The sequence below is a fragment of the Balaenoptera borealis genome, assembly GCF_965194805.1.
Source record: "Balaenoptera borealis genome assembly, chromosome: 14".
NCBI classification, from domain to species: domain Eukaryota; kingdom Metazoa; phylum Chordata; class Mammalia; order Artiodactyla; family Balaenopteridae; genus Balaenoptera; species Balaenoptera borealis.
Window position 1 is genome coordinate 80,932,624 of NC_138875.1, and position 18,503 is coordinate 80,951,126.

The window sequence follows — 18,503 nt, forward strand, 5'->3', positions numbered from 1 at the left end:
CTAGGCTGGTGCTGAAGTGGGAAAATGCATGTAGAGCAAAAATCACTAAGGAGCAAACGTCTAGGAAGGTTTTCACAGTAAGCCCGTGAGTGGTGTTGGAAAAGCTACTGGACTTAGGCTGAGAGGCCCTGGCTTCAGAACTTGGCTGTGAGCTTGCAGGTCGTTTCACCTTGCTGAACCTCACTTTACTCGTGTTGTAGGAACGGGTAGAATGATCTGTACCCGTAGACTGAATGAGACAATGTATGTGAAAGAATTTAATGAGGCAGGAGATCAGAGGAGAGCTGCTTGAACAGACCAGGGGTGTGACGAGTGGGTATTTCAGGCCTGCATTCTTCTCCCTCTCTCTTGGTGGTACCGAAAGGGACCACCCAAAAAATCCTAATTCCTTTTGTACTCTTGGTATTTTTCTATTGTGACTGAGGTTTCCTTAGTCTGGGCTGAGATTAGTGGGTTGTGCAGAACTGGGGTGTTTGCTGGATATCAGTGAGGATGGATGCCTCTGGGCAGTGGTCTCAGACTCAGGCATCAGGGGCCCCTTTGGTCAGTTTCCCTGGTCTCACAGGCAGCCCCTGGCAGTCCCAGGATACTCAGGGCCCACAGCAAGAAGGCATTGTCACCAACTGGTCCTCCAAAGACAAATCTGTCCAAATGGGGAGCAAAGGGGTGGGATATGGCTGTGTAATCTACCAGCCCCAAGTCTGAAGCGCCCCCTGTCATTGATCAGTTGTGTGAGCCTTGGGCAGAAGTTAAACCTCTCTAAGCTTCACCGGTAAAATGGTGATAGTAATAGGCCTTTTATCATAGAATATTTGAGAGAATTGCATGCAATATATGCCTGACACGTAACGAGCATGCAAAAACTGCTAGCTTTGAGGCTTGCTCCTTCCATCTTTCCTGAAATGCTCCGACAGCTTGTTCTGGAATGAGGTCGTTATGGTGAAGGGAGGGATTGGGAAAGATGGGCCTTGAGGATAGTGGAACTGCCTGGATAAAACTTTGTGAAAGCTGGTGCCCTTGGCCAGGCTGGAGATGTGCCATCACCCGCTCCTGAGAGTCAACCTGGATGTTCCTCCGCCTGCCTCAACCCTTCCCCTCAACTCACTGCTAAGTTCTGTTGTGGACTTTCCCCAGACGTGTCCTAACTGGAGCCTGTTTCCCCATCTCCCCTGCTGGAGAGCCTCACCGGAGCCGCCGTCATCTCTCCCCTAATCCACTGCAGCAGCCTCCGAGCTGGGCTCGCTGCTCCTGCCCCCCGCCACTCACTCTCCCCTCCACAGCTAGAGGGGATGTTTGAAAACGTAAACAGACCACATCTCCGGCTCCTTAAACCCCCCCAGTGGCTTCCCCTGCGCCTAGAATAACATCCAGCATTTCCTAAGGTCCGGTGGGAAATGTTCTCTGCTCACCCCCTTAGGGTGGCTAGATTCTTTTCTTATTTCGGGTCTTCAGTTAGATGTTGTCTCTGATCCATTTCAGTTAGGTGCTTCCTGTGCACTGTTGTCTTTACAGTATTTACAACAACTGGTAATTGCATACCTATTTGTGTGTTTATTCCTTCAGCGTCTGTCTTTCCTGCTGGACCGTAAGCCTCAGGAGGGCAGGGGCAGTGTCTGTCTTGTTTGCCACTCCACCTTTGTGTCTGGCACAATGACTGGCACATAGGAGGTACTTTGTCAGTATCTGGTACAAAGAATGAATGTCACCAGGTCAGGGATTCTGTCTGTTTTTCTTCACTTTGTGCCTTCTAAGGGGGAAAGCTCTGCATACAGGTGCTGTGAAGCTCTCTACAACTGGCGTCTCCCTCCTGAGCAGTGAGAGGCAGGAGAGCTCAGTGGTTAAATATGTGTACTCTGGTGCCAGGCTCTCCAGGTTCAAACCTCAGCTCTGCCTCTTGTTACCTCTGTACCATTTAGCAAACTACTTAACCTCTCTTTGACTCAGTTTCTCCCTTTGTCAAATAGGGTTAATATCAATATCTACTTATGAGGGTGAATTAATGTTTGTGAAGCCATTGGCACAGTGCCTGGTGCATCGTATGTGCTGAGTGATGGTGTCTGTGACTATCCAATTAGTAAATGGGTGATTTTATACCTTTCTTTTTCTTTCTTTCTTTTTTTTTTTTTTTTAGGTCAAAGGACCACTTATTTGGCTCCACATTGACCATCTATTTTGTGTTCCACTCTGGGGATACAGAAGTGATCCCATAACAGTCCCTGTTCTCATGGGACTTACATTTCAGTGGGGACTACAGGCTTCAAAAATAATTACAGGTGGGATGAGTGAAATGAAAGAGAAATAGAGGGCGAGGAGAACAGATTCCAAGGGAATCAAAGCATCTGTGTGTGTGGAGTGGGGTCAGTGAAGTCCTACCTGAGAACATAGATCTAAGCTAGAGTAAAATCCATCCAGGAGATGGATGGGGCAGTAGGAGGTAGGGGTGGGGTGAGGGGAGAGTATGCTAAGCAGAGGGAACAGCTTGTGCAAAGGTCTTGAGGCTGCAGAGAATATGGCACATATCTAATGTATACAAATGGGTACGTAGCTGGAAAGCCTGCTTATGGAAAATAGTTGAATTTTCAGGGATCTCTCCAAGGAAGACCCTGAGATAAAGGTTTGAATGCAAGATGTTTGCATCTGGGGGGCTTCCCTGGTGGCACAGTGGTTGAGAATCCACCTGCCAGTGCAGGAGACATGGGTTCGATCCCTGGTCCGGGAAGATCCCACATGCCGCAGAGCATCTAAGCCTGTGCGCCACAACTACTGAGCCTGTGCTCTAGAGCCCGTGAGCCACAACCACTGAGGCTGCGTGTTGCAACTACTGAAGCCCACGCGCCTAGAGCCTGTGCTCCACAACGAGAGAAGCCGCCGCAATGAGAAGCCTGCGCACTGTAATGAAGAGTAACCCCCGCTTGCCGCAACTAGAGAAAGCCTGCGCGAAGCAACGAAGACCCAACACAGCCAAAAATAAATAAATAAATTAAAAAAAAAAAGATGTTTGCATCTGGGAGGCAATTCTTAATACAAGTTGAGAAATGGGAGGTGAGACAGGGAAGGGAGGTATCCAGGAAAGGATGCATTATCACGCTAGTTACCACTGTGGGCAAGTGGGGAACTTTGGGGGCCAGTGTCAAACATTCCACCCAACGAATGATGGTATTCATACACCATCTTCCATCAATGATTGTTTGAGGACTGCTCTTGGGGTGGGGGGACATTAATTCCCTGGCACCTCCATTCTGCTATGCATATGAGCAAAAGTGGGCTCCGATTGCCAGAGAAGCCATCAGGCAAATGAAAGCAGGTGCTGGCCTTTGGAAGTTGGGCCAGTATGGTAAAGGAGAGGGGATCCGGCAGGGCACTAATGCATCTGCTATGTACTCCAACTCCCTTTGATGCTTGGAGCTGTTGGGGTCAGCCAGGATCAGCCTGTGAAGGCCCTTGTGAGCTGTTGTGAAGGATTTTGGACTCTACCCTTTGGGGAACCACTGTTGGGTTTTAAGCTGATCTTAACTTTGATCACTCTAGTCCTTGGGTGGAGAATGGACTGTTGTGGCCTGAGGAGCAAATACAGGGAGAGAGAGTTTATGAGGCAGTCCCAGCTCTCCAGGCGAGATGATGGTAGCTTAGAGCAGGCGGGGTGGGGATGGAGAGTAGGCTGGAGAGAGGTGGAGGTGACGGAATAGACTAGATTTAGTGAGCGTCTGCATCTGGGGAAGGTGGCAGCCCTTTCCCATAATCTCTTCCTTATACTAAATTAGACACAGGTGTCTCTGAGACTTGGCAAGTGGGGCTGTCATTTTCCTGTGCCCCCTACCCGCCACCCCTTACCTGGTAAAGGTCTGTCATCTGCTGTGGTCTCGCTGCCCACTCTTCACAGTACCCTCCAGGCTGCTGGGGCCAGCATGAAATAAATAGCCCCTGCTTCCCACCTTGCCAGCTTCCCTTCTGCCTTGCCTGCCCTGCTGTGCCTGGTGAGGGCTGGCTCCAGTACCAGCTTCTGAACCAGCATTATTGTCAAGGAATGTAGAAGCAGCTAGGCCAGGGAGCGGGGGGCGGGGAGGAGCGTTCCGTTTGCCATCTGCAGCTTAAGTGAGAGTCGCGCTGATGCAAGCCAGGGCTGTCTCTGTGTGATCCGGAGAAATGCATCTCTGCTGAGCTGGCAACAGGACTTCATCTCTAGGCCCATGTGGGTGTCCTGTGGGGTCACTGTCTTCTCTGAGTGTGGGGCTGGGAGGCCACATCTTGAGATGAATGGCTCTTGATAGAGGTCTCCTTTGTCCCCAGACCCAACTTTTGTGCCGGGCCCTGCTGGGTACAAAATGCTGCCGCGCTGCACTTGCAGCTCAAGAACAATGCCAGCCCTCACCAAACATATCACTGTTGTTAAAAATCACTCTATTAGCCATTTTAACCAAAAACACTTTGTCTGGAGTTCCAGATCTTAAGATTTCCAGAATGTAAAGGGATCTTAAGGACCGTTCATTTAACGAATATTTATTTCTGGAAAATTCCTGTTTTCTTCTGGGTAAAGCCCTCCTGTACCCCGATTCAGTACTCTAATCACAAGGGCACCAAGAGAGCTGTTGTTACTACAATGAGACTCGGCCTTTGGCCTTAGACAGTTACTACAAGTCTTTTCTCCAGACCCAAGCTGAGCCCATTAGAGTACTTCCCTGGGATTCTGGACTGAGAATAAAGAAAAGGCAGCCTGTAGTGGCTGAAATCATAACATATAGAAGATGGTGGATACCTGTTTTTCTCCCTTGAAGAAAGGGAGAGAAAGAGAAAACTGGTTAGCAGAGGGCAGAGAGAGAGAGCAGGAGGGAGGGAGGGAAGGGGCGGGAGGTATGAGTCATGAGTAGGAGGGCAAAGGTGTGTTTTGCACCTTTCTCCAGAGTTTCCTCCTGGCGTTAAGCTCCTCTTCCCCTTGTAATAGCTCACTTGGTGGCACATCCATTATTTGCTATATCTTCCTTGCTTCTATACCGTGTTTCCTCCACTTCTTAAATATACCACTTTCACTCAATTCCTTGTCCAATCCAGTGGAATGGTCAGAATGCCAGCACCCCAGTCGAAGGCCCCAGTGTGCATGTGTTCCTTTTTCCCTTCAAGACCATGATGACACTGGCCTGACTGTACCAGCCAACCAAACTCATAAATGCCAATTAGTTATATTGATGAGCAATGTTTATGGGTTCCTGCAGATCAATTCATATATATTATAAATTGCAACAGTTTCTAAATGCCCTGTGACTAACGGCTTTGGTTGTAGTGGATTTTATCACTTTGTTGAGTACCTAATCGTCCTCGGCCTCGCTGAGTGTTTCTGTGACCTGCAACAACACGACAGTGACTCAGAGCCCAGCCGTTTCAAGGTCAGAGAGCCCGTGTTCTAGCTTCTGTTCTGGGTGACAGGGATCCTGGTGTTTCACTTTTTAGTGGTTCATTCTTTTATTTTTGGTGGTGGTGAGCTGTCCTCCTCTACTAACTTAGAAAATACCTTGTATTCTGACTTTTACCTGTTGTTTCAGAGACTCATTCATTCATCAGGTATTTATGGAGCACTTTCTACATGCCCAGCACTATGTGAATGCTGGGAATATAGTGCTGCATTGGTCAGGATAGGCTAGGTTGTGCTGATGTAACAAGTTACCTTTGAAATGTCAGAAGCTTAAAACAACAAAGGTTTTTTTTTTTTTTTCGTTTTCTCACTAAGCTACACATCCAATGTGGATCAACAGAGGGTGCTTCTCCATGTAGTCACTCGGGCTTAGGCTGATGGAACATTACATCTCTGCAGTAGGAGAATTGATAACTGGAGAATTACTGTGCCAGCTTTTCTGTGCTTCAGCCCAGAGGTGACATGTATCACTTCTGTACTCAGCCCATGAGCCACATATTAGTCACATGGCCCCAGTTAACTTCAAAGGAGGCTGAGAAATGTGGAGAGAGCACATGGAATATTTGGTATGCCTAACTGTCCTTAGAGAGCTTGCATTGTAGCTTGTGTTGTAGGAGAAGGCAGGGATCAAAGAAATTATTGCATGAATAATTGTTGAGCAATAATTGGGATGAAGCCTACAAGAGAGAATTAAGGATGCTACAAGAGCGTAAACCAGGAGATCTGGTGCCTTCTGGGTGGTCTGGATGGCTTCCTAGGGAAGGGTTGTTTCAGCCGAGACCTGAGAGGCAACCAGGGGCTGGTTAGGTGGCGAGAGGGAGTGAGGCACCCCGCTGTTTCACAAAGGCCGATCACCCCAGGTTCTACTCTCAAAGAACTTAAGAGTGTAGCTTGAGAGATAAGAAATATATGGACTTTGTTATAAAGCAGAAACTAACACACCACTGTAAAGCAATTATACTTTAATAAAGGTGTTAAAAAAAAAGAAAGAAATATATGGAAATAATGACACTACCAGTTAGCCAACAATGACAGACGGCATGGTTAAGTGCTTTCGGTGCATTATCTCACTTAATTCACCCTCCCAGGAGGTTTAGAAACACACTGCCCAGCAAATATCTGGGCAGGACTTGCACTCATGAGTGTTCCTGAAAGTTCATGCTCTTTACCACTATGTGCTGCTCCCTCCACAGTGATTGCTCGGTGACTGACCGTCTTAGCTCAGAGCTCAGTGACTGAGCTGATCTTCCTCTGCCTCTCTGATAAGTCGCTGAATCTCCCCAGGCCTCAGTTCATCATTAAAACAAGAGCATTTGGCTAGATCAGAGCTTTTAAAAAACGTTTTAATGTAGTAGAATATTTTAAAACTGCAATCCAATATATAAGGCAGGTGGGAGTGGTTAGTAGCCTAAGGAGGATCCCCAAAGCTCAGCACCACATCTTCCTATACCCTGGGGCTCCCCCGGGGTGGGGCCTGGCCACAAGGTTACTTTCAGCTCACAAGTCGGCTAAGTGTTCCCAGTATTATGATTAGCTGTGGCTATTTGATTATAAGGATGGACTCCTTTCTTGTCCTTTGTGGTAGATAGGATAAAGACCCCCATAAAGATATCCATGTCGTAATCCCTGAAACCTGTGAATATGTCACCTTACATGGCAAAAGGGACTTTGCAGATAAGGTAAAGTTAAGAATCTTGAGATTGGAGGATTATACTGGAGGATCTGGGTAGGCCCAGTGTAGTCTCAAGGGTTCTTATAAGAGGGGACAGGTGAGTCAGAGAAGGAGATGTGAGGACAGAAGCAGAGGAGAGAGAGAGAGAGAGGTTTGAAGATGCCATGCTGCTGTTTTTGAAGACGGAGGAAAGCCTATGAACCAAGGAATGCGGGCAGCCCCTAGAAGCTCTAGAGAAAATGGATTCTTCCCTAGTACTTCCAGAAGGAATGCAGCTCTGCTGGCACCTTGAATTTAGCGCTAAAAGACTCATTTCAGACTTCAGACCTCTAGAACTGTCAGATAATAAATTTGAGTTGTTTTAAGTCACTAAGTTTGTGGTAGTTTGTTACAGCGGCAACAGGAAACTCATACATCCCTCTGAAACAGGAATCTACCCCACACCACGAATTGCTAGTTTCCGTGCTTAATGGCCAGACTGTTAATTGTAGCTACCATGTGCCAGCCACTGTGCTTAGTGCTTTGTTTGTCTTATTTAATTCTCCAAACAGCCCCGTGAGGAGAGACTGTCATGTCCATTTAATAAAGATGAGGAAACTGGGGCTCTGAGAGATTACATCACCAGCTCAGGGTCACACAGGTGAGCATCGTTGTGACCATTACTTTGAACTGTTTATCAGGTCAATTACTTATCTCCATTTCATTAAGGTTTTTTCCTGAGGTTTATATTGTCCTTTCCTTTGGAACATATCCCTCTGTTTCTTCACTTTTCTTGACTCTCTGTGTTGAGGTCTATGCATTAGATGAAACAGCCACCACTCACAGTCTTTTTGTTTTTTGGTTTTTTTTTAAGATTTTTTGATGTGGACCAATTTTTAAAGTCTTTATTGAATTTGTTACAATATTTCTTCTGTTTTTATGTTTTGGTTTTTTGGCCCCAAGGCATGTGGCATCTCAGCTCCCCGACCAGAGATCGAACCTACACCCCCTGCATTGGAAGGCGACGTCTTAACCACTGGACCACCAGGGAAGTCCCCACGCAAAGTCTTGAAGGAGTGGCCTAGTGTAGGAGGTGGACCTTATCATTCAACCATGCCCCAGCTCCTGATGGTCTTTCAAACCTTTGTGATGGTCCAAGCACCTGTTTTATTTTTAATGGCTCCCAGTAGTTGAGATTGTGCCAAGATCTGTCAGTGTCCCAAAGGGCAGGATCTCAGTCAGTGCCTAGACTCAGGGTGACTGCAAGCCAGACCATCAGCAGCAGCTTTTTTTTTTTTTTTTTTAATGATGGGATTAGTGCCTTTATTTATTTATTTATTTATTTATTTATTTAATTTATTTTTGGCTGCGTTGGGTCTTCGTTGCTGCGTGTAGGCCTTCTGTAGTTGCAGCAAGCGGGGGCTACTCTTCGTTGCGGTGTGCAGGCTTCTCATTGTGGTGGCTTCTCTTGTTGCAGAGCACGGGCTCTAGGCACGTGGGCTTCAGTAGTTGTGGCATGTGGGCTCAGCAGTTGTGGCTCACGGGCTCTAGAGCGCAGGCTCAGTAGTTGTGGTGCATGGGCTTAGTTGCTCCGCGGCATGTGGGATCTTCCCGGACCAGGGCTCGAACCCGTGTCCCCTGCCTTGGCAGGCGGATTCTTAACCACTGCGCCACCAGGGAAGCCCCAGCAGCAGCTTTTAAAGTATGCGAGTACATACAGTCCCGTGGGACCCATGTGTGTAAGCCCCATTGGTCACCAGAGCCAGGTGATGTGGAAGTGCCCCCTGGCAGCAGCTGTAAAACTTGTGGTGCCAGACAAGGGCATAGGCTCCTTTCTGGGAGACACCAGTGAGCTGGAGCGAGGCAGAGGGCGAGTGCAAAGATTATGTCCACTGCTCCCCGAGAGCCCCTCCGTGGGCTCCTAGTTTTGTGCCACACCAGAGGCCTGCCACTCAGGCAGACGCTCCTGGATAAGCAAATACGCCTCCTTCTCAGAAAGTCTGGGGGTGTATTTCAGTCTGCTATCCATGCAGTGCCCTGGGGGTGGTAGCCTGCCAACAACAGTCTATGGATCGCAAGCCCCTTTGTCCTGCAGAGCCCAGTGATCAGAGGGCATCCCTTGGGTAGTGGCTTCAAAAACCAGGGGGCCAGATGCATGTAAAATCTCCCATCTGGGAGATACTGGCTAGAGCGAGGCAGAGGGCATGTGATGATGGCACCCACCAGCCTGCAGGCCCCTGGATGCGTGCCCCTCAGGTTGACACTTTTTTTTTTTTTTAATTTTTATTTATTTATTTATTTATTTATGGTTGTGTTGTGTCTTCGTTTCTGTGCGAGGGCTTTCTCTAGTTGTGGAGAGCGGGGCCCACTCTTCATCGCGGTGCGTGGGCCTCTCATTATCGCGGCTTCTCTTGTTGCGGAGCACAGGCTCCAGACGCGCAGGCTCAGTAATTGTGCCTCATGGGCCTAGTTGCTCCGCGGCATGTGGGATCTTCCCAGATCAGGCCTCGAACCCGTGTCCCCTGCATTGGCAGGCAGATTCTCAACCACTGCGCCACGAGGGAAGCCCCAAGGTTGACACTTTAAGATTAGCAAATGAGCCTCGTTCACCTAAAGTCTGGGCACCTCTCGACCAGCTGCCTCTGTGCTGGGCCCTGGGGCAAGTGAGTCCTTGCAGGAGCCCATTAAGCTCTGTTTCTCAGTTCGTTTTAGCCTTGTGGGTCTCGTGGACATGAGCCCCATTGGTTTTCAAAGCTAGATGTTTGGGGGGTTTGTCTCTCAAGTGCAGGTCTTAAAAGTTGGGGCTCCTGATGTGGGATTCAAACCCTTCCCTCCTTAGGGAGGAACTCCGGGTTTTGAGTTCCCTCCCGATTCTGGGTTGTCACGCTGAGGGTGGGATTCATGGTGACGCTGTATTCCAGCCTCTCCTACCTGCTTCGATGTGGGCCTTCTTTCCTTCACTGGTGCATAGGAGTTGCTCTGGCAGTTTTTAGGTTTTTTTTTCTTCCCAGAGGAAGTTGTTCATATATAACTGCAGATTTGGTGTCTGTGGGAGGAGGCGAATTCAGGTCCTCCTATGTCACCACCTTGAACTGGAATCCAAGGTCACACAGGTAGAATGTGTGTGTGTGTGTGTGTGTGTGTGTGTGCGCGCGCGTGCGTGTATGAGCTTTGATGCAAATCCAAGTGTGTATGACTCTAAAACCATCGCTTTGTTCTTCTTCCTTTAAAAGATACCATTTCCAAAATAAATAAATTTTTAAAAAAAGATACCATTTCCAGTGGGTGCTGGGAAGGCATCCAGACCCCAAGCTTGCACATAACACCTCATGCAAAGTCAGACTACAGACCCACACTAGCTGGTGTAGGACGTTGGTGTCCTTATGGATGTGTTGGTGTGTGTGGAAGGAGAATGGAGTTTTGAATGACGTTTAATTTCATCTGGGTGGCATATTCCCTGGGAAGCACGAGTCTTTTCCCTGAAAATGGAGAGGAACAAATTTCCCCGTTGCTCCTTAATTTTTTTCTGGGAAAATGACTGAATTCTTGTCTGTTCAATGTTGAGAGTCCTGTATTTGAAAGGAGGAGGTGGGGAGAGCTGAATGATTGCTCTTCATCTGAACACAGACCAGGCTTATTAGGAAATGCAGCAAACCAGTCTGGCTCTTGTTGAGTGTGGGGCTCCACTGTGTGACTATTCATGGGGCTTGGCCACATATAAATAAAGCGCCGTAGATACAAAAGTCACCAAGCCCTTTTCATATGTGCTTTGCTAATTCCTTTTGATAAGTGGGATTTAATATAATTTTTAATATTTTTTAATTGTTTCTAATTATGAAAGTCATAAGTGCCCATTTTGGAAAATACAGAAAAGGATCAGTAAGGGCAGTCAACCCATATCCCACCAAATTGCAGTTAACATTTTGCAGTATTTTTTTTCTATGATTTTATCTAAATGAGATCATGTAATTTGGGGTCCAGATTTTTTCACTTAATTTTATGTCATAGATATTTCCCATATCTTTAAAAAATCATTTCAAATCAGAAGCAGTCAGTGTAGTGGTAAAGAGCTTTGTCTCCAGCATATACAGTCTAGATTGGAATCCCAGCTCACTCCTTGCTTAGCTGTGCCACTGCAGGAGGTCACTTAACCAGTGGTTCTCAATCGGGGTGATTCTGTACCCCAGTGGGCATTTGGAGATATCGTTGGTTGTTACAAATGGGGGAGGGTGAAGCTGTTACCAAATTAAGTCATATAGACCCTGCTTGGGCCCTAGCCTGGCCGAGGCTCTCTACCTTAGTGGGGGAGGGGTCTTTTTCCATTCGGGTTTGAGCAGCCAATAATGAAATCAAAGCTGAGATCAACACAGTGCTAGCTTTATTCAGTGGCCAAAGAATGGAGAAGAGGGAACTAAGTTCACGGATCGACTTCTTGCCCACCTGGCGAGAGGGATTTAATTTTACCGAGTAAAGACGCAGGGAGGAGTAAGGCTAATGATGGGGTGGCATATGCATTAGTCTACAGGGAAGGGTCAGTGCCTTTTCAAGGGAGTGGGGTCTCGACCCCTTTTTATCCTTTTTGGTCCTAATGTCTGGTCAGGGCTGCTGGTAGTTGTGTCATTTACTATGCTAATGTAGTAAAATCAATGTATAATGAGACTCAGGGTCTCTTGGAGGTCAGATTCGTCACCATCTTGGTCCCAGCTCGTTCCATCTGTCTTTCATTTGTTTGTTTATAGTTTCCTTTCTTATCGCTGGACCCTTTAAGTTAAAGATTTCCGTTAACTCCTGCTAAAGGTGAGGGTTGAGCGAAGACTTGGAGCAGCTCTGGCAACAAAGCTACTGCTGGCATCTAGCAGGTAGAGGCCAGGGATGCTGTTAGATATCCTACAATGCACAGGTCAGCCCTCACAGCAAAGAATGACCTGGTCCCAAAGGTCAGTAAAGCCGAGGTTGAGAAACCTGGACTCAATTTCTTTGAGCTTCATTTACTCCCTTTGTTAGATGGGGATGACTTGTAACCATCGTAGGTTTAGTGTGAGGTTTAAATGACAATCCATTTAATGTGTTTGGCGGAGTATTAGGCATGTACTAAGTGCTCAGTAAATGTTACCTGTTATTATTAGTTATTAATATGTTAACAATGTTTGAAATATATACCAGACCCTTAGCTAAGTGCAAGAGATGTAGAACAAAGTATGATGTACACACAGGCATTGATTTTTACTTAGAGGCTGTTCATTGTAAGAAACAGAAGCTCTTTTGGCGAGCTCAGGGAAGGGATGTACTTGAGAATCTCAGGGACACATGAAACGAAATACAGCCAGGCCTTGTGCAGACCAGAACTTGGAAGCCACTAGGAACAGAGCAGCCCTCTGGTTTCCCAGGGTGAACACGCTCTCTCTTCTGTTTCTAGATCCTCTTTCTCTTGCTTGGCCTTCTCTGCCTATCCATGACTCAACATGACTGCCAGCCATGACTGCTCTAGATGACTTGGTAACTTCATTGTCCGTCACAGACATGACAGAGAGTGAGAAACAGAGAGAAAAGAAAGAAGAGAGGGGAGGGGAAAGAAAGAAAGAATGAGGATCTAATTGCTCATTGGCCAGAAAAAAAGGGACTGGCTGTTTTTGGGTCATGTGTCCAGCTCTTGCCCAATCAGCTGTGACTATGGAAGGCAGGGACACTTGAAACGAATATGTCCTTCTAGACCTGTCCTACCAAATTATGGGTTCCTTCTCAGTTGGGGTTTGTGGGGCAAGAGAGAAGCCCTAAAACATGTCTGCTACTCCCTGCTCTTAAGAGAGTTCAGCATAGTTAGGGAATATCAGTAGAGGCAACCGGGGGCTGAGAAGAGGCAAAGGGAGATCTAGGATCAACTGGAGAGAGTCTTAGAATCATTCTTTAGTCAGAAGTGTCAAACTTGGAAGGAACCTTTGCAATCACTCAGGCTCACCCCACCCCCTGTTGGGGAAACAGGCCCAGGTCAAGAAGCTCTTTGGTGGCAGATCTCAGAGTAGAAAGCAGGAGCCCCTGGTTGTTGATTTGCTACATCATTCTTTCTTCTTTTGTTCCTGCTGTCCTTCCTGACTTAAAAAAAAGTGGGCCCTTGAAGAAATGGCTTTGAGATCATTTTCTGCATCTTGGGGGAGGACTCTGGCCACTTTCCATGGGACAATTTAAGATACCAGGTTTGAACCATGTCACTTCTTTCCTGTCATCTTCCTCTTCCACCTTCCCTTCCTTCCCTTCCTCCTCCCTCCCTTCCTTCCAATGGAAGCATACTGCACACACTGACTTTAAAAAAATTTTTTAATTGAAGTATAGTTGATTGACAATGTTTTGTTAGTTTCTGGTGTACTGCAAAGTGATTCAGTTGTATACATATATATCCTTTTTCAGATTCTTTTCCATTATAGTTTATTACAAGATATTTAATGTATTTCCCTGTGCTATACAGTAAGACTTCGTTGTTTCTCTATTTTATATTTAGTAGTTTGTATCTGCTAATCCCAAACGCCCAATTTATCCCGTCCCTCCCCTTTGGTAACCGTAAGTTTGTTTTTTATGTCTGATGCACTGACTTTTTATTTAACAATACATTAGGCATGTCATCACATGCCAACAAATATAATTGTATATCATAACATTATTTTTAATTACTATATTCCCCGGCATGTTGGACCATAATTTATAAAAACAAATCCCCTTCAGATGGACACTTAGGTTGTTTCTAGTCCTTCACCATTATTTTAGAAAGTGCTCTGATGAACATCCGTGTAGGTAATTCATCTTCAGGGTACATTTTTAGAAAAGGAATTGGTGGTCAAAGGGTTGATGCTTACGTGCAGGCATACTTTCTAGAAGAAGACACTCAACACCATGACTTCATTACCCAGAGCCAGGAAATTCTTCAGGATTTGGACAGAGCTGTTGGCTGCTCCTCTCTCTGTGGCCAGCCTGCTGTGGCCTTATCCCAAGCAGATGCTGCCGTAAAGGTCAGGCTTCTGAATCCCATCATTAGCCTCCCAGATCCCTGCTGCTGGGCTGAGGGGCCGGTTGAGCCAAATCCTTCTCAATAGGCAGGAGCCAGAATACAGTCAGTTCCCAACCTGGGACAGTTAATCATATATGGAGAGACCTAGGTCCAGGGAAATGGTTTATTACAGCCAGGGAAATGGTTTATTTACAGCTCCACACTTCTTTTGGCCCCAGGTACATTTTGCAATTGCATTTCATCTTCTGGACCCACACCTGGACTCTCTTCTAAATACTCTCTGAATCAAGAGCAAGAGGTCAAGTGCAACAGAGATTTTATTTCTCCTGGTTTGAGATGTTCATGGACTAGGTTGGCTTTTGCAGCCTTGAGTTTGTGGCCGGGAGAAGGTAAAAGGTTCATGAGAGGTAAACTGTGAAACGCTTCCCCCACATTCAGGCCACTGGGAGAAATTACTTAGCAGTGATGTGACCAGACCTCAGAATGGCAGGAGATGCTGACAGCAGGTGGAAGGTGGGCTTCTCTTGGTAGTTTCCATAGAGAGCTCCCCCACCTTCTAGTCAATCAATCAATCAATCAATCAGTCAGTTCCGTAAGTGTATACTGAGTGTTTACGAGCCCGGCATCGTATAAGCACTGAGAATGCAGCAGTCTAGAGTGTCTCAGAGAAATTTCTCTGGACACGGACTCTGAGGGAGAGCATGAAGATGCAGCAGGTTAGGTAGGGAGCGCTCTGGGATCGACATCTGATGAGGGAAGGGACGAAGCAGGATTGGGCAGAGGGGGCAGTTGGGCTGTGATACAGTCTGAATGGAAGACTCAGCCAACCTGCTGGGGGCTTCTGAAACTGGGTGTCCGTTTAGGGCTGTCCCGGGTCGGGGATGAGAGGACCATCAGTCATTGGATGCGGGCAGCAGTGACCTTGGGTGAAACAGCTCTTTCCAGCTGAGGCAATCCTTGTAGGAACTCAGCAGCTGGGGGGGTAATCCTTCAGTCCTGAAGGAGCACCTGGATGGTGCAGCAGAGTCCAACAAAGTCCTCGTGGGGCTCCACGGCGCAGTGAAACGTGAGTGTTCTGGTTGGCGTTCATTCAAAAGCAGGGCCTGAGACAAGGACTTGGGTCTAGGTGTAGGTAGTTTATTCAGGAAACGACTCAGGAAGCGAGAATGAGGGAATGGGGAGGTGAGACAGGGGAGGACAAAGAGGTGCATTACTGAGCAGGCCAACATTGTAGGCAACCTTCAGAGGAACCATGGAGAATGCACTTCAAAACTGTCCCCCCAAAGGACAGGAGATATATGCCTGCTGCCTTCTGTCCCGCGTTGGTTGAGGGTTGCCCGTGGGGGCGTGCACCACTCTGTACTTCTAGAAGGCACCTGTGAAGGCTGTTCCTGTGGCTTTGAGGCAGAAAACCAGAGAGTCAAGGGGGCATTTGATGTGTGATGTTGTCAGTGGACATGGCCTTATCCCCCATAGATGCGGCTGAAATCTGAGGTGGGTCAAGGGGGTGTGGCATGGGCCCTCATTTCCTGAGAAAAGATAGAATCTGCAACAGAACTGATGAGGAAATTAATCTTGTATGTGATAAGAGCTCTTAAAAGGGTATCTTCCCCATCCCTCTGTAATCCTTTTGTGAAGATATCCACTTTAGAAAACTACATCGTCTCCTCTTAAAAGTAACTAACTAGCTAACTAAGTATTAAGCACTTAACTTGTGCCAGGCATTGTACTAAGGTCTATCGAAGTCCTTCCAAGAGTTCTTCCTTTCTTTTTCCCAACTTTCCTCAAGTCCCAAAGTCCCCTCTTCTGTCTTCTCAAGTCCCAGTAGGTGACCTTGGCTTCTACTTTGCTTAAGAGATTGGTGCCATCACACCTGAATTCCTTCAGGTGACCTCTTTACCTTTACACATGTCCTCACCACCATTTATTTCTGTCCTTCTAGCCTTGGAGGTAGAAGAATATGTATATTTTTTTCTCCTACAAGCAAACCCACCTCTGTCCTTCATCCCACCTCTAGGCACTGCCTTTCAAGGTCTCACCCCAAAACTTACTTTTTTCTAGGATCTTTGATCTCTGCCTCTTCACAGATTTTTTCTTTGCCTGCAAATTTGTATGTATATGTATATGTGTGTGTGTGTGTGTGTATATATATATACACACACATATATATACACATAGATAGATAGATTAGATAGATAGATAGTATATATACACTCTTAAAAAAAAGACCCTTTCCTTGAACTTGCTCTCCTATTTGGCTACCTTATTCCCATTCTTCTTAAAAAATATTTGCAGCCTCCATTTCACCACTCACTCAATGCCAATGCCCTGCAAGTTTGCTTCCACACCCTACCCAACCCACATAGTCTATTGAATCTGAACTTTCAGAGGCCACCAAAGATCTTGCAAAAACACTATCTGTTCTCCTTCTCCACATTTCTCAATTTTCTTCACTCCTGCAGGATGTTCCATCTTCTCCTTTAAAAAATCCGTCCTTTCTCTACCTTTCATGACATTGTTCTGTTATCTCTATAACCTTTCTTTATTCATCTTTTTTATTTTCTCACGCTGAGTGGCTTGTGGGGTCTTAGTTCCCCGACCAGGGATTGAACCCGGGCCCCAGCAGTGGAAGTGCTGAGTCCTAACCACTGGACTGCCAGGGAATTCCCCTCACCTTTCTCTTTCAAAACTCACTTCTTCCACTCCTCCAAGAGCAAGTTCGCTTCAAGATTTAAATGCATATTAACTCGCTTCTTGCTAGCTACAGCAGTGGTTCTCAAGCCTGGCTGTACCTTAGACTCACCTGGGGAGTTTCCAAAAAATGCTGGTGTCCACAGAGAATTTTTTTTTAATTAATTAATTAATTAATTAATTAATTAATTTTTGGCTGCGTTGGATCTTTGTTGCTGCACATGGGCTTTCTCTAGTTGCGGTGAGCAGGGGCTACTCTTGTTGCGGTGTGTGGGCTTCTCATTGCAGTGGCTTCTCTTGTTGCGGAGCACGGGCTCTAGGCATGCGGGCTTCAGTAGCTGTGGCAGGCAGGCTCAGTAGTTGTGGCTCTTGGGCTCTAGAGTGCAGGCTCAGTAGTTGTGGTGCATGGGCTTAGTTGCTCCGCAGCATGTGGGATCTTCCTGGACCAGGGCTCAAACCCCTGTCCCCTCCATTGGCAGGTGGATTCTTTTTTTTTCTTTTTTTAAAAAAATGTGATATTGTCTTTTTTTTTTTCTTTATTGGAGTATAATTGCTTTACAATGGTGTGTTAGTTTCTGCTTTATAACAAAGTGAATCAGCTATACATATACATATATCCCCATATCTCTTCCCTCTTGCATCTCCCTCCCTCCCACCCGGCAGGTGTATTCTTAACCACTATGCCACCAGGGAAGTCCCCACAGAGGAATTTTAGGGCAGAGAAACTATCCTAAGTGATACTACAGTGGTGGATACCTGTCACTGTACATTTGTCAAAACTAGAATGTACAACACCAAGAGTGAACCCTGATGTAAACTGTGGGCTTTGGGTGATAACAATGTGTCACTGTAGGTTCATCAGCTGTAACCAGTGAACCACTCCTGTGGGGGGGGTGGTGGTGAGGTGATTCTGTGCATGGTGGGGAAGGTGGCACATGGCACTCTGTACTTTTTGCTTGATTTTCCTGTGAACTTACAACTGCTCTTAAGAATGAAGTCTACTGGGCTTCCCTGGTGGTGCAGTGGTTAAGAATCCACCTGCCAATTCAGAGGACACGGGTTTGAGCCCTGGTCTGGGAAGATCCCACATGCCACGGAGCAGCTAAGCCCATGCGCCACAACTACTGAGCCTGCACTCTAGAGCCTGTGAGCCACAACTACTGAGCCCGCAAGCCACAACTACTGAAGCCCGCATGCCTAGAGCCCATGCTCCGCAACAAGAGAAGCCACCGCAATGAGAAGGCCGCGCACCGCAATGAAGAGTAGACCCCGCTCGCCGCAACTAGAGAAAGCCCGTGTGCAGCAGCAAAGACCCAATGCAGCCAAAAATAAATAAATAAAAAATAAATAAATTTTAAAAATTGAAATAATTTTTAAAAATGAAGTCTATTAATTAAAAATGCTGATGCCCAGGCCCCATGACCAGCGATTCTGATTTATTTGGCTCAGGTGATTCTAAGGTGCAACAGGGCTGAGAAATCCTGGGTAAGACTGTTTTCCTGAGGATCTTTCTCTCTGTTAGGATTCACTGATCACTTTGAAGCATGAAATTCCCACATTTAACTTTCCAACTCTGAACTTTTCCATGAGTCCCAGGTTTACAACCTCCACTTGTATGAATGTGTCTGAGATCATATCAAACTCAACATCTTTTTCATTTTCCAGATTCCTCTTGTTGTCCCAGTTTTTGATCAGTGCACCGACCATTAGCTTGGCTGTTCAGGTTTTACAAACCTTAGAATCCCAACATCAAGGATTCT

The 18,503-nt window shown here is 46.5% G+C and overlaps 1 protein-coding gene across 16 annotated transcripts in view; it reads left to right on the forward strand.

The window, feature by feature from the left end:
- Positions 1-18,503, forward strand: part of SUDS3 (SDS3 homolog, SIN3A corepressor complex component) — a 384,413-nt gene that overhangs the window by 103,950 nt on the left and 261,960 nt on the right. The window lies entirely within an intron of this gene.